At 36.6% G+C, this 18,675-nt stretch overlaps 2 pseudogenes; both read left to right on the top strand.

Annotated features, from left to right (window-relative positions):
- The first annotated feature begins 2,377 nt into the window (after window positions 1-2,377).
- On the top strand, window positions 2,378-5,871 carry LOC116134919 (annotated as a pseudogene).
- Window positions 5,872-9,318: 3,447 nt separating this feature from the next.
- On the top strand, window positions 9,319-17,893 carry LOC116134920 (annotated as a pseudogene).
- Window positions 17,894-18,675: the final 782 nt, after the last annotated feature.

The following is an 18,675-nucleotide window of genomic DNA, read 5'->3' on the forward strand; positions in this document are numbered from 1 at the left end:
CTTCTAGTTATAAGGCATTAATCCTTTTCTTTTCTTTCTTTCTTCGTTGTTTCCAATACAAATTCCGACAGTAATGCAAGGACTGTGGCCACGAGTAAGACCTTGCTTACAGAATTCTAATTCAAAATTCCTGCGAGGGCCGGCTTTGGGTAGGAATTGAAATTGGAACCCAGATATCTGTCAGTTCTGATTCTACTCTAAATTCCAGTCTGGCCTAATCATCACTGAGAAGTTTCGTAATAACTTTTCTGCAAGATATATTCCTAAAAAATTAAATTTATTGTGATATTCCAATATTAATTGAGACAGTAATGCATGGACTGTGACCACGAAGTAAGACCTTGCTCACAAAATAATTCAAATTCCATCTCCTTCTGAATGTCTAGGGACTTTGAATTATTCCAAATCCATAGCTAGGGCTGTCAGACGAGTCGAACGGCTCGCGACCCAGCTCGACTTGACTCGTTTGAAGCTCGTTAAGAGTTCGACTCACAGTGAGTCGAGTTGACTCAACTCGAACTCAATGGCGTGAGTGAGTCGAGTTCGAACAGGGGGAGGCTCAACTCGTGAGCTTGCGAGCTTGGTGTGGCTCGAACTCGTCGTAAGGACCTTTGGGTTAGTTTTATAAAAAATGGTAAAACACGACACTTTCTCCCCCAAATCGTAAACACTAAGCAAACGAACCCTAAACCTCTCCACTGTGAATCAACCAATTTTATCCCGCCTTGTTGCTGTCATCGATCGAAAAACTAGTCGGAGAAATGACTACTCCATCGTGCAGACATTGAAACAATTTCTTCACCCCCAAATCGACGCAAACCATAAACCCCTAAATCCACTTCAACCCTCAAATCTTTGGTCCACCATGAAAGTGATGCCCCTAATCACGTGTTCTTGTTGTCGCAGGTCAGAAATTGAAGGAAGAATTTGGTGAGTAAACAATTTTTGTTGAAAATATTTCATGAGTTGGGAAGAATCTTGAATATGTATCTTAGTGAGCTTTGAATCCGTTTTGGTTTTCTTGAATGTTTAATTACTAACACATTGATGAATTGGGTCAATGCTAACAGTTTTTCATTTTTTGTTTTAGGAGCTCGCGAGCCGGTTCGGGCCCCTTTTTTCTTGACTCGACAGGATCAAGCTCGAACTCGAGCTCGATCCTGTAGCACACGAGCCGAGCTCGTTAAGCCAAAAACTCAGCTCGGCTTGACTCATTTACACCCCTATCCATAGCTCCACATAATTAGTTAATTAATATGACGTATACGGTTAGATTAGAAGACCACTTGCCCAAGACTGTGGAATAGCTAAAGTAATTAAGTCATAATTTATAATCCAACTTGATTAATATAACATATCCGAATTTGTTTCTTAATGAGAAATTGTCGAAAGTTTTACAAGTTGAAAATATCCGAACGTTGCATCGAAGATCCGAATATGTATATAAAAAAAGAATTCAATGACTACTTAAAAGTGATGCATATAAACCCCCTGGTTTATTGTACCTTTAAAAAAAGAAAAAAAAATTATAACTAAGAAGAAACAGTATTAACATAACAAACAGGTGGTTCCTGGAAGGGAAGCTACGGTTTGATGATTAAGCATTATGTGAAAACTTATTCAAAGTGTTAAATATTCGTCTACTTCTACAGTCCTTTCACTGCACAACCTAGTTTTAGGTTCTTGCTTTTGAATTACTTGATTCATTTTGACTTTGAATTATTATATATGGTTGAAGAAGAAGAAGAATTAATATCATTTATAAAAAAATTTGACTGAGGGAGGGGACATACCCTTTTGATTGTACTATAAGTTAGAATACCTCTGGATAGTTTGATTTGGTCAAGGTAAACTATTCATATTTTAAGAATCAGACTAAATCATCTCTCTAAGTTGTACGTTCAACTCAAATATACAATATGTTTAACTCCTATGAACAATGAGTTATTGACCTTGGATAGTTCAAGTGGTAGAACGAGCGTTGTGATGTGTGATTAAGACATATGGTCTCAAGTTCGAATCCTCTTGGGTCCTAAGATTTAAGTAGGAGATCGTCTCCTAGGTCCCAAGATTTAAGTAGGGGGCCGTGACGGTAGATTACTGTTCTAGTTTTCTCTGAAGATAAGTCGAGATATGCAGAAGTTTGCCTAGATACTTCGATCACAATAAAAAATAGAAGTTATTGAACAATCATATATCTCAAACTTTCACACATTTTTAGAGACTTTTTGTTATATAGTCCCATTAGATTCTTTAATTACAATGATTTAGTAACTAACCACTGTGAATATATATACATATATTACAAATACTCAAGTCATATAAATCTGTGTTATCACATAATTAATATCTTACGAGTAAGCGTGAGAATAGGGGCATGGAATCCTCTCGCAGTCAAAGTCAGCAAGAAATTGCTGGAGTTTAGTCCTTCTCATGCACGATATACTCTTCCTTCTACGCTCTATATAAATTCATACTTTTCAAATCGTATCTGATTATTATATATATGTATACAATACAAACTAGTGAAGCTATCAAAACTTCAAAGATGAGACACAGACCAACCAATCTTGTTTTCTCTTTCTCCTTCTTTATTTCTCTGTTATTTATTTTCATCTTCTTCACAGACACAGCCATTTCACAAAACACTACAATCCCAGTTAATGTGGGGGTGATTCTTAACGTAAATCAAGAGTTGGGGAAGATGAGTTTGAGCTGCATGAACATGGCGCTTTCAGACTTTTATGCCACTAATTCTAACTACAAAACCAGGTTGATCCTTAACACCAGAGACTCCAAGGGCGATGTAATTGGTGCAGCTGCTGCTGGTACGTAAACTACAGCTCCCTCTCTTCTTTGGGTGGTTTTTTAAAGCCATTTCTTGTTATAGCATCAGACTTATATGGTTTCATTAATCGTTTTTCTTTTACTAGCGACTGATTAAACCAAAAAAGTATACGTGTATTGCCTCTTAAACAACTAAAATTTACACCAGAACTCAAGATTAACTTTGTAGAAAAATGAAGGCCATATATAATGCATACTTGTTAATTTTTTTTATACGTTACAAAAGAATTAACATAGTTGACCACTGGAATAAATATCAATAGTATAATAGTTGGCCCAAAAGTCTACATGAATTTTCAAATGCTGCTCGAGGGTATAGTCAATTTTGGTGCTAACATGTGAGAAAATAATAAGCAGGGACAAACAAATCTTAATTTGTACAGGCAATAAACAGAGAATATTTGACTTGCATGTCAGTGTCAGCCTTGACAAAGCAAGTGAAGGAATCATTTCAGAGAAGAAGAAAGAAAATTCAGAGTCATTAAATGGATGAATTTTGTTTTAACATTAGTAACATAGAAATTTGTCAGAAAATTCTAAGAGTTTAGGCTCTAAAGTTATAGAGGGAGAAACTAAAGTTTAGTTACTAAGTTGTATTGCAAAATTTCTTCTTTATTAAAAACTGTCTTTCGGTTCTCGATCCAAATTATTTTAATTTTATTGAAAAATTCAAGAATACAACCAATATCTATCTATATATAATAATTTTATTCTTTGAAAACTGAGAATGTTGCTTGTTCATTTAATTTATAGCTCTGGACTTGATAAAGAATGTGCAAGTACAAGCCTTAATCGGACCAGAGAATTCCATGCAAACCAACTTTGTCATTGATCTTGGAAGCAAATCTCAAGTGCCCATTCTTTCATTTTCTGCAACAAGCCCTTCTCTTACTTCCCTCAAAAGTCCATATTTCTTCCAGGTTACGCAAAATGACTCCTCTCAGGTTGGTGCCATAACTTCAATTATTCAAGCCTTTGGTTGGAGAGAAGCTGTGCCCATTTATGTGGGCAATGAGTTTGGTGAAGGAGTTATACCTTATTTAACTGATGCATTGCAAGCTATTAACACACGCGTCCCTTATAGAAGTGTCATTTCTCCTGTTGTTTCTGATGACCAAATTGTTAAAGAGCTTTACAAGTTAATGACTATGCAAACAAGAGTGTTCATTGTGCACATGTTGCCTTCTCTTGGCTCTAGGCTTTTTACTAAAGCAAAACAAGTTGGAATGATGAATCAAGGGTATGTTTGGATCATTACTGATGGATTAACTAATTTGTTTGGTTCATTGGAGCCTTCGGTGATTGAATCAATGCAAGGAGTGTTGGGTGTAAGGCCTTATGTTTCGAAAACAACAGCGCTTGATGGTTTTCAACTTCGATGGAAGAGAAAATTCCATCAGGAAAATCCAAGCCTTGTTGATGCTGAACCGAACATTTTTGGACTGTTGGCTTATGATGCTATAATGGCACTAGCTATGGCAGTTGAGAACGCTGACACTACAAACTTTGGCTTTGATATGAAAAATGTTTCCACCAATGCAACAGACCTTGAAGCTTTTGGTGTCTCCATGAATGGTCCTAAACTTCTTGAATCATTATCAGTAACTAGATTTCAAAGCCTCACTAGAGATTACACGTTTGTTGATGGGCAGTTGCAGTCATTACTTTTCAGATACTCAAAGTGAATGGTAATGGAGAAAGAGAGATTGTTTTGGACTCTAGAGAAGACTATGAAGAAATTGAACTTAACAAGTATAGATTCTACTTCAAAATCTCATCTTGGGCTTATTATATGGCCAGGGACTCTACACTGTTCCAAGGTTTGGGAAATTCCAACTAATAGAAGACATACCATAGGCGTGCCGGTGATTATTGGCTTTAGTGAGTTTGTAAAGTCATAACGGATCCTATTACTAACAAAACAATAGCCACTGGTTACTGCATTGATGTCTTTAATGATGTAATGCAAGTATTGCCATATGCTATCAATTATGAGTTCATTCCTTTGGCCTGCCTGATGCCACTAGCGGTTCATATAACGATATGATCTATCAAGTCAAGCTTGGGGTAAAATTCCTTATCCTTTTAAAAGAATTGCTCATAAAATTGTTGCAAGCATTAGGATTGCATAGACTTGATATAATGACACTTAATTTGATCTCCTTTTTCCATAATATGAGCAGAAATTTGATGCCGTGGTGGAGATACTACAATTGTGGGGAACAGATCACGATTTGTGACTTTACTTTACCATATACCGAATCTGGAGTATCAATGGTTGTGCCAATCAAAGACAACAACAAGAAAATGCATGGGTGTTCTTGAAGCCTCTGACATGGGACCTTTGCTGACAAGTACTTGTTTTTTCCTTTTCATTGGATTTGTCATTTGGGTTCTTGAGCATAGAATCATGAAGATTTTCGCGGTCCGCCTGAACACCAAGTTGGAACAACTTTTGGTTCTCCTTCTCAACCATGGTCTTTTCACACCGTAAGTTCCCTTCATCATTTTATATCTTATACTATAGGTAATCCCTTTTCCGCAACAATGCAAGACTTTTACATTTGTTGTTGTCCTTATTTTCTTAAATTGTAATTACAGAGAGAGAGTGATAAGCAATTTGGTCGGTTTGTGGTGATTTGTAGGTTTTTTGTAGTCCTCATACTCACCCAAAGCTTATAGCTAGCTTGACCTCACTTCTTACAATGCAAAGGCTTCAGCCAACTATGGTGATGTAAAAGTGGATAAAGAGAGGGGAAAATGTTGGGTTCCAGCAGGGTTCTTTTGTTGTGGGAATCTTGAAAGAATTAGGCTTTAACGAAAAAAATCTACGGGTTTATGATTCAATAGAAGAATGGGATGCCCTTTTTGAAAACGGAACTGCAAATGGGGGTATGCAGCTGCTTTTGATGAAGTCCCTTACATTAAGCTGCTTCTGGGAAATATTGCTCTAAATATACCATGATTGAACCTTCATTTAATACTGTCGGTTTTGGCTTTGTAAGTTCTTTAAACTCTCTTTAGTTCTTGAATTTCTTCCTTCTTCTAAATGTGCTTAGTTTCTCATAGGTTTTTTTTTTTTTTTTTTTTTTGGTGAATTATAGGCCTTTCCGCTTGGTTCACCTCTAGTACTGATGTTTCAAGGGCGATCTTAATGTTACCGAAGGACAAAAATGAACAAAATTGAAGATGCATGGTTTAAGAAAAAGCTGCCCTACCCAAGCACCTTAGTTTCTTCTCAAAGCCTTGGCCTTGATAGTTTTTGGGGGCTGTTTCTCATTGCTGGCACTACTCAATCTTGGCTCTTATCTTTTCATGGTTACTTTCGTTTATGAGCATAGGGAAGTCATGAAAGAATCGGATCCCAGATCATCATTATTGACAAGAATTCGTACTTTATTAAATCTTTGTTTCCAAGGATCTTATGGCCCATACTTTCAAAGAAAAAATTGGCATCCATGTCCATGGTTTAGGGGCAGCTACACCTTCTCCACTACCCAACAAGTCCCTCAAGTTATTCACAGCACACAGATCAGTACTTTTGTTCCTATGAGACAAGGGACACCTTCAACTGAGTATGGTGATCCAAACCTAATCCAAGGGTCAATCACCTCAAGAGATTGTACATGCTATTAAGCTCAGAAGACAAATCAAGAAGGAACATGAAATCCATAGCTGTCCATCAAGATAAATGATGTAGATATTCTCCATGGATTATATGACAATAAATATATAGTTACAGACGCTACTTGATATCGAAGCAGCTAGCATACAATGTAAACCCTTTACTTAATGAATTCCTGTGTTAACTTAAGTTGCGAGCTATATTATACTGGAAGTATAGAAAATGTTAGTTATTTATTTTAGTTGGAAAATTGAATCTTAGTGATATTTAATGTTTTAGAATGTATCATCACTACCTGAAGTATCGTAATAACTAAAATTAAATTGATTTTGACAATTCCATATATTAATTCTGACAGTAATACATGGACTCTGACCGTGAAGACCTTGATTACTGAATTTTAATTCAAATTTCACCTTTTTGTCCAAACTATTGAATTTAATTGATGTCTAGAGACTTTGAATTCCAATCCATATTATTAGTCAATTAATGTGATGTCTAAGGTTGTATAGAAGTCCTCTAACCGAAGATGTAGAGTGTAGAGCAGGTAAAGTAATTAACACCAAATTAATAATCAAACTTGATATTTTCAATACCCCGTAATTCACTCAATTTCATCTTCATTCAACTTTCCTTGACAGCGAAAACATATACAAAATTCAGAAAACACGTATCCCTTCTCATTTGTGGACGTAAAACTTTTTAACATTTAAACTCTAAAACTTTCGTAGATTTTCTCTAAGTTTTTAACACGTAAACCTCTAAAATTGTCATAGATTTTATCTTCTATAAACTATTATATTTTTATGGTCAGATAACAAAACTTTAACTTCTGAGTGGATTACCTAGAAGTCTTGTGTTCAAGTCCTCGCAATGGCTAATTGTAACATTTGTACTACCGGCTGATCCATTAAGCTTGTAGGTTTTAGTGGATTTTAAGGATTAGCCACGTCATTAAAAAAAAAAAAAAAAGCCGTTTTTTAAAAAAGAAGTCAATGGGTACCCAAATGAATACGGCATAACTTCATTAATTATTAAAAAATTGTCTTGGCGGTTGATTATAGAATCTGATGATGGGGATTTTGGAAGTAGGTACTTTAGAAAATATATTTGACATAACAAACGATGGTTCCAGAAGGGAAGCTAAGCTATGGCTTATGAGTAAAATTTAAGCATGGTCGTTAAAATACTCCTTCAAAGGGTTGAATATTCCTCTACTTCTAGAGTCTCACTATACAACCAAGTTTTAGAATCTTGCTTTTTAATTATTTCGATAGATAGTTTGATTTGGTCAAGGTAAACGCTTATATATGGTTTAGAATCAGACAAAATCACGTCTCCGAGTTGTTAAACTCAGACATGTAAGACTCAAATGAATAATGAGTTGATGACAAATCCTATATTTGAGTTCCACACATTTTTAAAAGAGTTTTGCTATAAGCACAGTCAAATTCCTGATCATCATGCCATTATTGACTGAAATTACGGTAACATGTGATCCCAACAATACGATTACTTATATGTCGAACAATTACAGATTATTACTGTAATTTTAGATCTAATTAATATATATATATATAAACAATTACACATTATTTAGATATAACTTTGAGATTCAATTTTGTATACATAATTCACATATTAATATGGAAAAAAAAAATTACAAATTAAAAATATCTATAAACTTTGTGGTTGCTTCTTTGGTACAAATTTGCTATTATTTGACAATAGGGGCATGAAATTTTTCCTGCAATCAAAGTCAGCAAGAAGTTCTCTATGGCATTTCAAATTAGAAAATTATTGTATATTTAGTCCTTACCATGCACAGTATAGTTCTCTTCCTTCTTCTAGGCTTCATGTATATTCAATGCATACTTGTCAAATTAAATCGTATCTGAATTTTCACTATATATATGTAAAGTTAAGCTATCAATTGTCTAAACTAAACCCTTAGTATCAAATTAAGCTTCAAAGATGAGACACATACAAACTAGTCTTGTTTTCTCTTTCCCTTTCTTTCTTTCTCAATTATTTAGGGTCTGTTTGGTTCATTATTCTAACAGTTTTTAGAATAATATTTTACAAAAAGTTAAATTGAGCGGGTATTATGATGTAGGATTTGAAAATTAACAAAAATACCCACTATGTTTGTCTATTTACTAAACACCCCTATAATAAAATATTAAAAGTTAACAAAAACACCTCCAACTCACCCATTAAATACAGACAGCCGGCCACCACCTGAGTCGCTGTATCGGCGCATGACCGGCTAGATCTTGCCGGTTGTGCACCGATATGGCCTTTTCCGGCCAGATCCACGATGAATCTGGTCGGAAAAGGCCAGATCTACGGCTAGATCTGGCCATTGTTGGCCAGATCTGGTCGCATTTGATCGTCAACGACGGTCAAATATATGACTGTCGTTGATGGTCAACAACGACCAAATCTTGTCCGTCGTTGATGACTGGCTACGGCCAGATCTTTGGCTGTAAATCTGGCCTTTTCCGGCAAGATCCACCACCATAGATCTGGCTGGAAAAAGCTAGATCGGAGCACTACTGGCCAGATTCAGCTGGTAGTGTGCCATTATATCAGATTCTGGCCAGCTTCCAACAGTGGTGGTCGGAATCTGGTAAATGTGGGTTACTAGGGTGTTTTTACAATTTATAAAAAAAATATTTGGGGGTATTAGTTAAATTAACAAATTTAAGGGATTTAAAATAAATTGAATAATATTTTGAAAATAAGATAATTTTACTGTTTAACTTTATTGGGAATACTAATGATAGTATTCCCAAGAGTGGAACAATCGGAGCGTTACTTTTATCTTCTTCACAGGCATAGCCATGTCAGAAAACACTACAATCCCAGTTAATGTGGGTGTGATTCTTAATCTCAATGGAGAATTTGGGAAGATGAGTTTGAGCTGCATCAACACGGCGCTTTCAGACTTTTATGCCACCAATTCTCACTACAAAACCAGGCTGATTCTCTACTCCAGACACTCCAAGAGCGATGTTATTGGTGCAGCTGCTGCTGGTACGTAAACTACAGCTTCCTCTCTTTTATGGGTGGCTGGTTTTTTAGCCATTTCCTTTTATATTGTCTTAATTAAGCTACGTACTGATCATGATCATTTGATAATTAAATATATGGTTCTCTTAATCGTCTTTTCACACATCTTTCATTTACACCATTTCAACAAATAGACGATTTTGGAGACCAAACCGCGTAATCAAATATGTGGTGTTTGACCGATGTAAGAGTTTCGTGGATTCTAGACAGCCGTCACAAGCCAAACTCAGGTTTAGATTTTCCAGAAAGTGAAGGCCAGATATTATTGATTAAACATGCATGTTAACATACATAGTCGACCATTTGAATGAATAATAGAATAATAATAGTACAAAAGTTGTGAAAAAGTCTCCGCCAATGATCAAATATTGTCAATTTCGGGGGCTAACATGTGAGAAAAAAATGAGCAGGAACAAACAAATCTTAATTTGTAGTGGCAATGAATAGAGTTATAGAAAATATTTGACCTGCATGTCATCAGTTTCAGACTAGTGAAGGAATCATTTGAGAGTAGAAGTGAAGTAAGAAGTTAGAGATGCAGTTATTAAATTAATTAAATTCAGCTCATTAAAGATGAATTTTGTTTGAGCTTAATAATTTTTGTCTCAAAATTCTTAGAGTGTAGCCTCTGTACGTGTAGGAAGTAATTAATTTTAGTTTGTACAATAATATTATATTTATACAAGTGATTTGAACTTTGGATATAGATGGTTTCAGAATATCTCATTAATCATAAGATGGTAAGATAAGAGATATAAATTAGTAAACCATTGGTTGGGATTGTCGAATACCTCGCTACTTTTTCTTTTTAAATATTATCGACTTCCTCATTATCAAGATATTATTAAATAGAAGTAAATTTGTAATTCGAAAAGTGTTGATAATCTTCTCCTATCAAAATTTTAATATAAAATCCAACTTCTTTTATTATTGGTTTTGTTTGTTAGGTGTGGAGCATTAAAGAATAGAATATTCTGTATTAATGTATAGGAAATTCTGCTTATTTTGTTTCCTTTTGTGCAAGATTCCTATGTATATTTTGTTACCTAGTTTATAGGATTCTTGTTATTATTACGACCTTGTATAGCTAGGATTAGGCTTATATATTATAACAATATACAATTATTCATGGTATCAGAGTGGTAATTTCCTCCGGTGTCCCTATTCTTTGAAAATTGACAATTCCCCCCTATCTCTAGGGTTTCATGCTTTTCTTCTCACAACTGCCACCCCTAAACTTTTCAAACTTGCAAAGTTTCCCCTGTGAGCCTCCAGCATCTGACACAACCTGCACCATCGCCTCCCTCAGTTTGAGTCGCACCACCATTCTCCTCAACCACTACACCTTAGGTCGATCTTTGGCTCAAGCTGCCTCTTCTTTTCCTCCCGATCGTGACACTTCCTGCCATCTCTTCTTTTTATCCTGATCATAATATTTCCTGAATGCGAGTCGCCCTGTTTTCTGATTGCAACACTCTTCAACTTCCATTGTTTCAGCCGCAACGATTCATCTTTTTCAACACCGTTATCCATCATCTCATCACGTTCCAACCACTGGTTGCCCATCCACCGTGTCGTTTTGTCGTCTCCAACGTCTCCTCGTATTCCCGTTTGTGATTGTTTGACTCTCTAGCATTTCCTCATCTTCTCCAGCTGTGACATCTCCTCGATTCATCTTCTCCAGCCGCGAAATCTCCTCTATAACTCTAGCAAGATTTTCCCTTGACACCCTCAAATTTTGAGAAGTGACAACCGCCACCCATAAAATTCGAGAAGAGAATCCTGCACCTTTGCAATCTCCCATGGTCGATTCGACTTCATTTGTTGCGGTCATAATCGCCATAATCACTGGTTCTAGCGCCTTCCTCCCTGCCTAGACAACGTCGTTAGTTATCCCTCTGTCATCCTTATCTCTCTCCATGGGTGGCCTCTTTATCCCGTCGTCGGGCTTCTCCTCTCCCACAACACCAATCCAGCTTCCCCTAAGTCTCTCTTCAACCACCAGTTACCACTTTGAATCATCAATTGTTTCATCACCAATGGTTCTTCCTTCCACGATTGGTTCCCTACCCACTGTCATTGCTGTCATCTCTACCCACCTCTGTTAACATCGACAACTACTTCTCTTCCTTCATGGTGCGTCACACGTATCGTGCCTAAAAGTCTCAATTCCTTGACGTTATTGTCATTCATGACCTATAGTCCTTGATTGTAGGCAATGCACATCTTCCAACACCTTTTCTTCCAGATGGTACTTCTAACCCGACTCACTTTCATTAGTTGAGGGTTGATCGCTTGGTCCTGACTTAGACCAAGTCTACCATTTCACCTTTCATTGTCNTTCAATCATCAATTGTTTCATCACCAATGGTTCTTCCTTCCACGATTGGTTCCCTACCCACTGTCATTGCTGTCATCTCTACCCACCTCTGTTAACATCGACAACAACTTCTCTTCCTTCATGGTGCGTCACACCTATTGTGCCTAAAAGTCTCAATTCCTTGACGTTATTGCCATTCATGACCTATAGTCCTTGATTGTAGGCAATGCACATCTTCCAACACCTTTTCTTCCAGATGGCACTTCTAACCCGACTCACTTTCATTAGTTGAGGGTTGATCGCTTGGTCCTGACTTAGACCAAGTCTACCATTTCACCTTTCATTGTCCAGTCATTGTTATTATCGTGCAGCATCACTATTGAAACATGGGCCTTTCTTGATTGATGATTGAATCTCTCTCTAGAATTCATCTTCAGTCTATTCGTGACAGGTTGCATACCAAACCATGGTTGATTATCCCATTGAAGCCAAATTTGTGTTTGACTTTCTTATTGTAGTTGGCTCCCTGGTTCTAGATTTCGACTTGGTTGAGTATGTTGTGGATGGATTAGGTTTTGAGTACCAAGGATTCAACACCTCTCTACATCGTCGGATCTCCCACATTTGATGAGTTGCACGATCTCCTGGTTCAAGAAGAGCGCCTACACTAAAAGCACTTAAGTTTGCCCACTCAGGTTGTGGCTATGGCTGCTACTCACAACTTGTAACAATCATCCAGGTCCTCTGGCTCTTCTTCCAATCAGCACAACTAACGATCCTGTAATCGTGGTAATCACGAGCATGGTCGTGGCACTCAGTCCTCTCCTTGATAACCACCCCTGCCCTCATTTTGGCCTCTTTGCTGCCCATTCGAGCTGGTGTTCTTTCTCAGGGTTCCCGTCAGATTTGTGACAAGCATAGGCACTCCAATCATATTTGTCCCCAAAGTGTCAATTTGCCTACTCAGAGGATACTGTTGCCACACCCTTTACTGTTATGTCTGTATGTGATCCCTTTGACTCCAATTGGGTTCTTGATTCTAAAGCCATACACCACATGACGCCTAATGTTGCATTTTTGTCCTCTCATCAGCCTTATACTGGTACGTCTTCTGTTATTGTTGGGAATGGTCAATCTTTATCCATTACTCATAAGGGTTCTGTGTGTCTGTCAGAGTCCCTTAGTTCTTGAGATATTTTATCTGATGTTTTGTGTTTTTTGTCACTTCATAAGAATTTGTTATCTATTCATAAATTTACATCCGATACTAATTCAATATGTTATCTTGAGTCGTTTGATTTTGTGATTAAGACGAAATGGACAGGTCAGGTTCTTCTCTCTTTTCACAACATTAATGGGCTATATCAGTTATTATCCCCAATTATCATCGATATTTCTTCTTTTTGTGTGTCTTCTGATGTTTGGCATTATTGTCTTGGACATCCTTCCTTCAATAGACCCATTAGCTTTATGTTTAACCTCCACTGTTGTTTGATGCTTGACATCATCGTCTTGGACATCCTTCAAGCTTGACTCCTGCACTCCTTATGCCACACCCTTTGGATCCTCTAAATCGTCACTGTCCTCCGATGATGATCCTTTTCTTGATACCATTCTCAATCACAGTATTGTTGGTAGTATTTAGTATCTCACTCTCACTTTACCCTACATTGCTTTTGTTGTGAATCAGGTTGCTCAATAATTATTTGCTCCACCCATCGTGACATGCGTGCTGTTAAGCGTATTTTTAGGTACATTAAGAGAACTTTGTTTTGTGGTCTCACTTTTCATCGTGATTGTGGTCTTCATCAACTGGCTTATTCTGATGCCGATTAGGTTGTTGATGTCGCTATTTTTCTTTGTCGCAATATGATTTCTTGGACTGTTAAGAAGCAATCTATTCTGTCTTGCTCCAGTGTTGAGTCCAAGTATCATGCTCCTACTCATGTTACTGTCGAAGTTCGCTAGTTTTGTTGTCTGCTGCGTGAGCTGGACATTCCTCTATACTCTTCTCCCATACTCATTTGCAACAATCAGTCTGCCTTCCATATGGCTACCAATTCTATCTTNCATGCGTGTTGTTAAGCGTATTTTTCGGTATATTAAGAGAACTCTGTTTTGTGGTCTCACTTTTCATCGTGATTGTGGTCTTCATCTACTGGCTTATTCTGATGCCGATTGGGTTGTTGATGTCGCTATTTTTCTTTGTCGCAATCTGATTTCTTGGACTGTTAAGAAGCAATCTATTATGTCTTGCTCCAGTGTTGAGTCCAAGTATCATGCTCCTGCTCATGTTACTGTCGAAGTTCGCTAGTTTTGTTGTCTGCTGCGTGAGCTGGACATTCCTCTATACTCTTCTCCCATACTCATTTGCAACAATCAGTCTGCCTTCCATATGGCTACCAATTCTATCTTTAATGCTCGCACTCGGCATATTGACATTGAGCTTCATTACAATTGTGAGTTGGTTGCCCATAAAGCTCTTCATCTCTGCCATGTTCCTAACAATATTCAATTTGCAAACATTTTCACCAAAGGTCTATCTTGTGAACGTTTTTTGTTGTTGTGTTTAAGGGTGTTCAAATTCGGTTAATCGCTTTCTTAAACCAAACCGGTTTGGGGGGGAAGACCGGTTTTTGGGTTAACCACTTTAAAAAATCAGTTAGCCGGTTTTGAATCAGTTTTCCCCTTTTTATTAGATAAAACATATATTTTTTTTTTTCCAAAATTAAATTGTAAATATCAACAATACATATCCAAATAAAAATTAAACATTCATACAATACAATATACGCATAGTTCTTCATGGAGAAATGTCTAGAGGAAATATAGACTTAGATTATTAGATTCTTCCGAGGGGTAGTGAAGATGAAAAGTATATTAATTTGTTTATTTTGTTGTATTGGCTTTGTTGCATGATATATAACATATTACAACGGGCTTGATCTTTAAAACAAAGATTTAACATTGATACATGTTAGTGCAAAATTTCTTCCATATTGAGGATTATCTTTTAGTTCTCAAAATTATTTTGTCTTCATTATAATAGTGTGTCAAAAAAGTTTAAAGGTAACAATAAATAAAACATTAGTTTTAGAAATATAATTGAAGGATAACTTTGTATGGAAAATTAACCGTTATGCTTATTTTACAGCTCTAAACTTAATAAAGAATGTCCAAGTGCAAGCCATAATAGGACCAGAGAATTCCATGCAAACCAACTTTGTTATTGATCTTGGAAACAAATCTCATGTGCCCGTTCTCTCATTTTCTGCAACAAGCCCTTCTCTTACTTCTCGTAGAAGTCCGTATTTCTTTGGGCTACGCAAAATGACTGCTCTCAGGTTGGTGCCATAACGTCATTTATTCAAGCCTTTGGTTGGAGAGAAGTTGTTCCCATTTACATGGTCAATGAGTTTGGTGAAGGAATTATACCTTATTAACGGAAGCATTGCAAGCTATTAACACACGCGTCCCTTACAAAAGTGTCATTTCTTCTGTCGCTTCTAATGACCAAATTGTTGAAGAGCTTTACAAGCTAATGACTATGCAAACTAGAGTCTTCATTGTGCACATGTACCCTTCTCTAGGCTCTAGGCTTTTTACAAAAGCAAAACAAGTTGGAATTATGAATGAAAGTTATATTTGGATAATTACTACTGGATTAACTAATTTATTGAGTTCATTGGAGCCTTCGGTGATTGATTCAATGCAAGGAGTGTTGGGTGTAAGGCCTTATGTTCTAAAAACGAATGCGCTTGAGAGTTTTCAAGTTCGTTGGAAAAGGAAATTCCAATAGGAAAATCTATGCCTTGTTGATGCTGAACTCAACATTTTTGGACTGTTGGCTTATGATGCTACAATTGCACTAGCCATGGCGGTTGAGAAAACTGATAATACAAACTTTGGCTTCGATATGGCAAATGTTTCCACCAATTCAACAGACCTTGAAGCTTTTGGTGTCTCTAGGAATGGTCTTAAACTTCTTCAATCATTACTAGGAACTAGATTCAGTGGCCTCACTGGAGATTACACGTTTGTTGATAGACAATTACAATCACTAGCTTTTCAGATAGTCAATGTGAATGGTGATGGAGTAAGAGGGATTGGATTTTGGACTCCATAGAAAGGACTAATAAAGAAATTGAATTCAACAAGTACAAATTCTACTTCAAAATCCCATTTGGGACCTATTATATGACCAGGGGGACACTACATTTGTTCCAAAGGGTTGGAAATTCCAACTAATGAGAAGAAATTGCGCATATGAGTGCCATTGAAGAATGGTTATACTGACTTTGTAAATGTCATAAGAGATCCTTCAACAAACAAAACAACAGCCACTGGTTACTGCATTAATGTCTTTAATGTTGTGATGCAAGCATTGCCATATGCTATCAATTATGCGTTCATTCCCTTTACATTGCCTGATGGCACAAGCATTGGTTCATAAAATGATATGATCTATCAAGTCAAGCTTGGGGTAAAATTTCTTATCTTTCCTGCATAGTAGTTTTTATTTGTAATAGACTTGATATAACAACACAAATAGTTATGTGCACATAAAATTGTTGTGAGTATTAGAATTATTTGATCTCCCTTTTTGTAACGATGAACAAAAATTTGATGCTGTGGTAGGAGATACTACAATTGTTGCCAACAGATCACAATTTGTGGACTTCACCCTACCATATACCAAAGCTGGAGTATCAATGATTGTGCCAATCAAAGACAATAACAAGAACAATACATGGGTGTTCTTGAAACCCTTGACATGGGACCTTTGATGACAAGTGCTTGTTTTTTCCTTGTCATTGGATTCGTCATCTGGGTTCTTGAGCACAAAATCAATGAAGACTTTCGCGGTCCCCTGGAACATCAAGTTGGAATAAGCTTCTGGTTCTCCTTCTCGATCATGGTTTTTTCACACCGTAATTTCCTTTCGTCATTTATAATTTATATTACAAGTAACAATGCGAGGTTTACATTGATGTTGTTCTCTAATATTCTTGAATTGTACTTACAGGGGAGAGAGTGATAAGCAATTTGGGTCAGTTTGTGGTGATTGTATGGTGTTTTGTAGTCCTCATACTCACCCAAAGCTATACAGCTAGCTTGATATCACTCCTTACAGTGCAAAGGCTCTAGCCAACTATTAATGATGTAACAGAGTTGATAAAGAGAGAAGAAAATGTTGGGTTCCTGCAGGGTTCTTTTGTTGTGGGAATCTTGAAAGAATTAGGCTTTAACGAAAAAAATCTATGGGTTTATAGTTCAATGGAAGAATGTGACGCCCTTTTTGAAAATGGAACTGCAAATGGCGGTATAGCAACTGCTTTTGATGAAGTCCCTTACATTAAGTTGTTTCTGGGAAAATATTGCTCCAAATATACCATGGTGGAACCTACATTTAATACCGCTGGTTTTGGGTTTGCAAGTTCTCTAAACTCTCTTTAAGTTCTTGAATTTTTCTCTCTTCTAAATGTGCTTAGTTTCTCAAGTAGCTATTTTTTTTTTATTTGGTGAATTTACAGGCCTTTCCACTTGGTTCACCTCTAGTACATGATGTTTCAACGGCGATCTTAAATGTTATCAGGGCAAAAAAAATGAACGAAATTGAAGATGCATGGTTCAAGAAAAATAGCTACCCTGATCCAAGCACCTTAGTTTCTTCTCAAAACCTTGACCTTAATAGTTTATGGGGGCCGTTTCTCATTGTTGGCACTGCTTCAATCTTGGCTCTTATCATTTTCGTGGTTACTTTCGTTTATGAGCATAGGGAAGTCATGAAAGAATCGGATCCCAGATCGTCATTATTGACAAGAATTCGTACTTTGTTAGAAATCTTTGTTTCCAGGGATCTCAGTGCCCATACTTTCAAAGAAACAACTGGCATCCATGTCCATGGTTTAGGGGCAACTACACCTTCTCCAAACAATCACTACCCAGCAAGTCCCTCAAGTTATTCACAGTCTCACAGATCAGAACTTTTGTTCCTATGGAGAACAAGGGACACCTTCAACTGAGTATTGTGATCCAAATCCTAATCCAAGTGGTCAATCACCTCAAGAGATTGTACATGCTATTGAGCTCACGAAGACAAATCAAGAAAGAACATGAAATCCGTAGGCTGTCCATGAAGATAAATGATGACTTTTGTTATGTAAATGTGTGCCCTCTTGTGTTTTGTGTTGAGTATTCAAATTACATGTGACCTGTGGCAATAGAGTATATCACTCATAATATACCGCATTGATTAGCTTTAGGAGATGATCGAGGAAAACATTTAGTTATTATGGATCAAACACATTGATGATCTTTTACCGGGATCATATTTGATCCTGATCCTGTGCGTATATAAGTTGTGAGAGTTGCTTAAATAGTAGACAGCCCAGCTTTCTACGCAACTTTATATTTATTTTTCATATAAATGCCCAGCCTTCTTATTGTTAGTCTTCTACTCAGTGATAATCATAAGTTTAACTGAGTAGTAGTTCTACACTTCTACTATGGAGAGAAAAATAAAGATGTGGGTAAACATGGTAAGTCTACGTGTAAAATAGGCTTTTTATTTTACTAATTATTTTATTCATAAATAATATTTTTTTTACCATCTCTATCATCTTTCATCATTTTTTCATTTTCTCTTTTAATATCAATTATAATCCAAATATTTATGAAATCTTGAAAACTTTTTTGAGAGGAACGAATCAAGTAACACTTTAAAGGGGTTTTATTGGTTGTAGTTTTTTTTTTTTTTTTTTTTAAAATCATTTTGAATAGGTTTTCATTTTCATATTTTTAGAAT

Source organism: Pistacia vera, unplaced genomic scaffold (assembly GCF_008641045.1).
Source record: "Pistacia vera cultivar Batoury unplaced genomic scaffold, PisVer_v2 Contig292, whole genome shotgun sequence".
NCBI classification, from domain to species: Eukaryota; Viridiplantae; Streptophyta; class Magnoliopsida; order Sapindales; family Anacardiaceae; genus Pistacia; species Pistacia vera.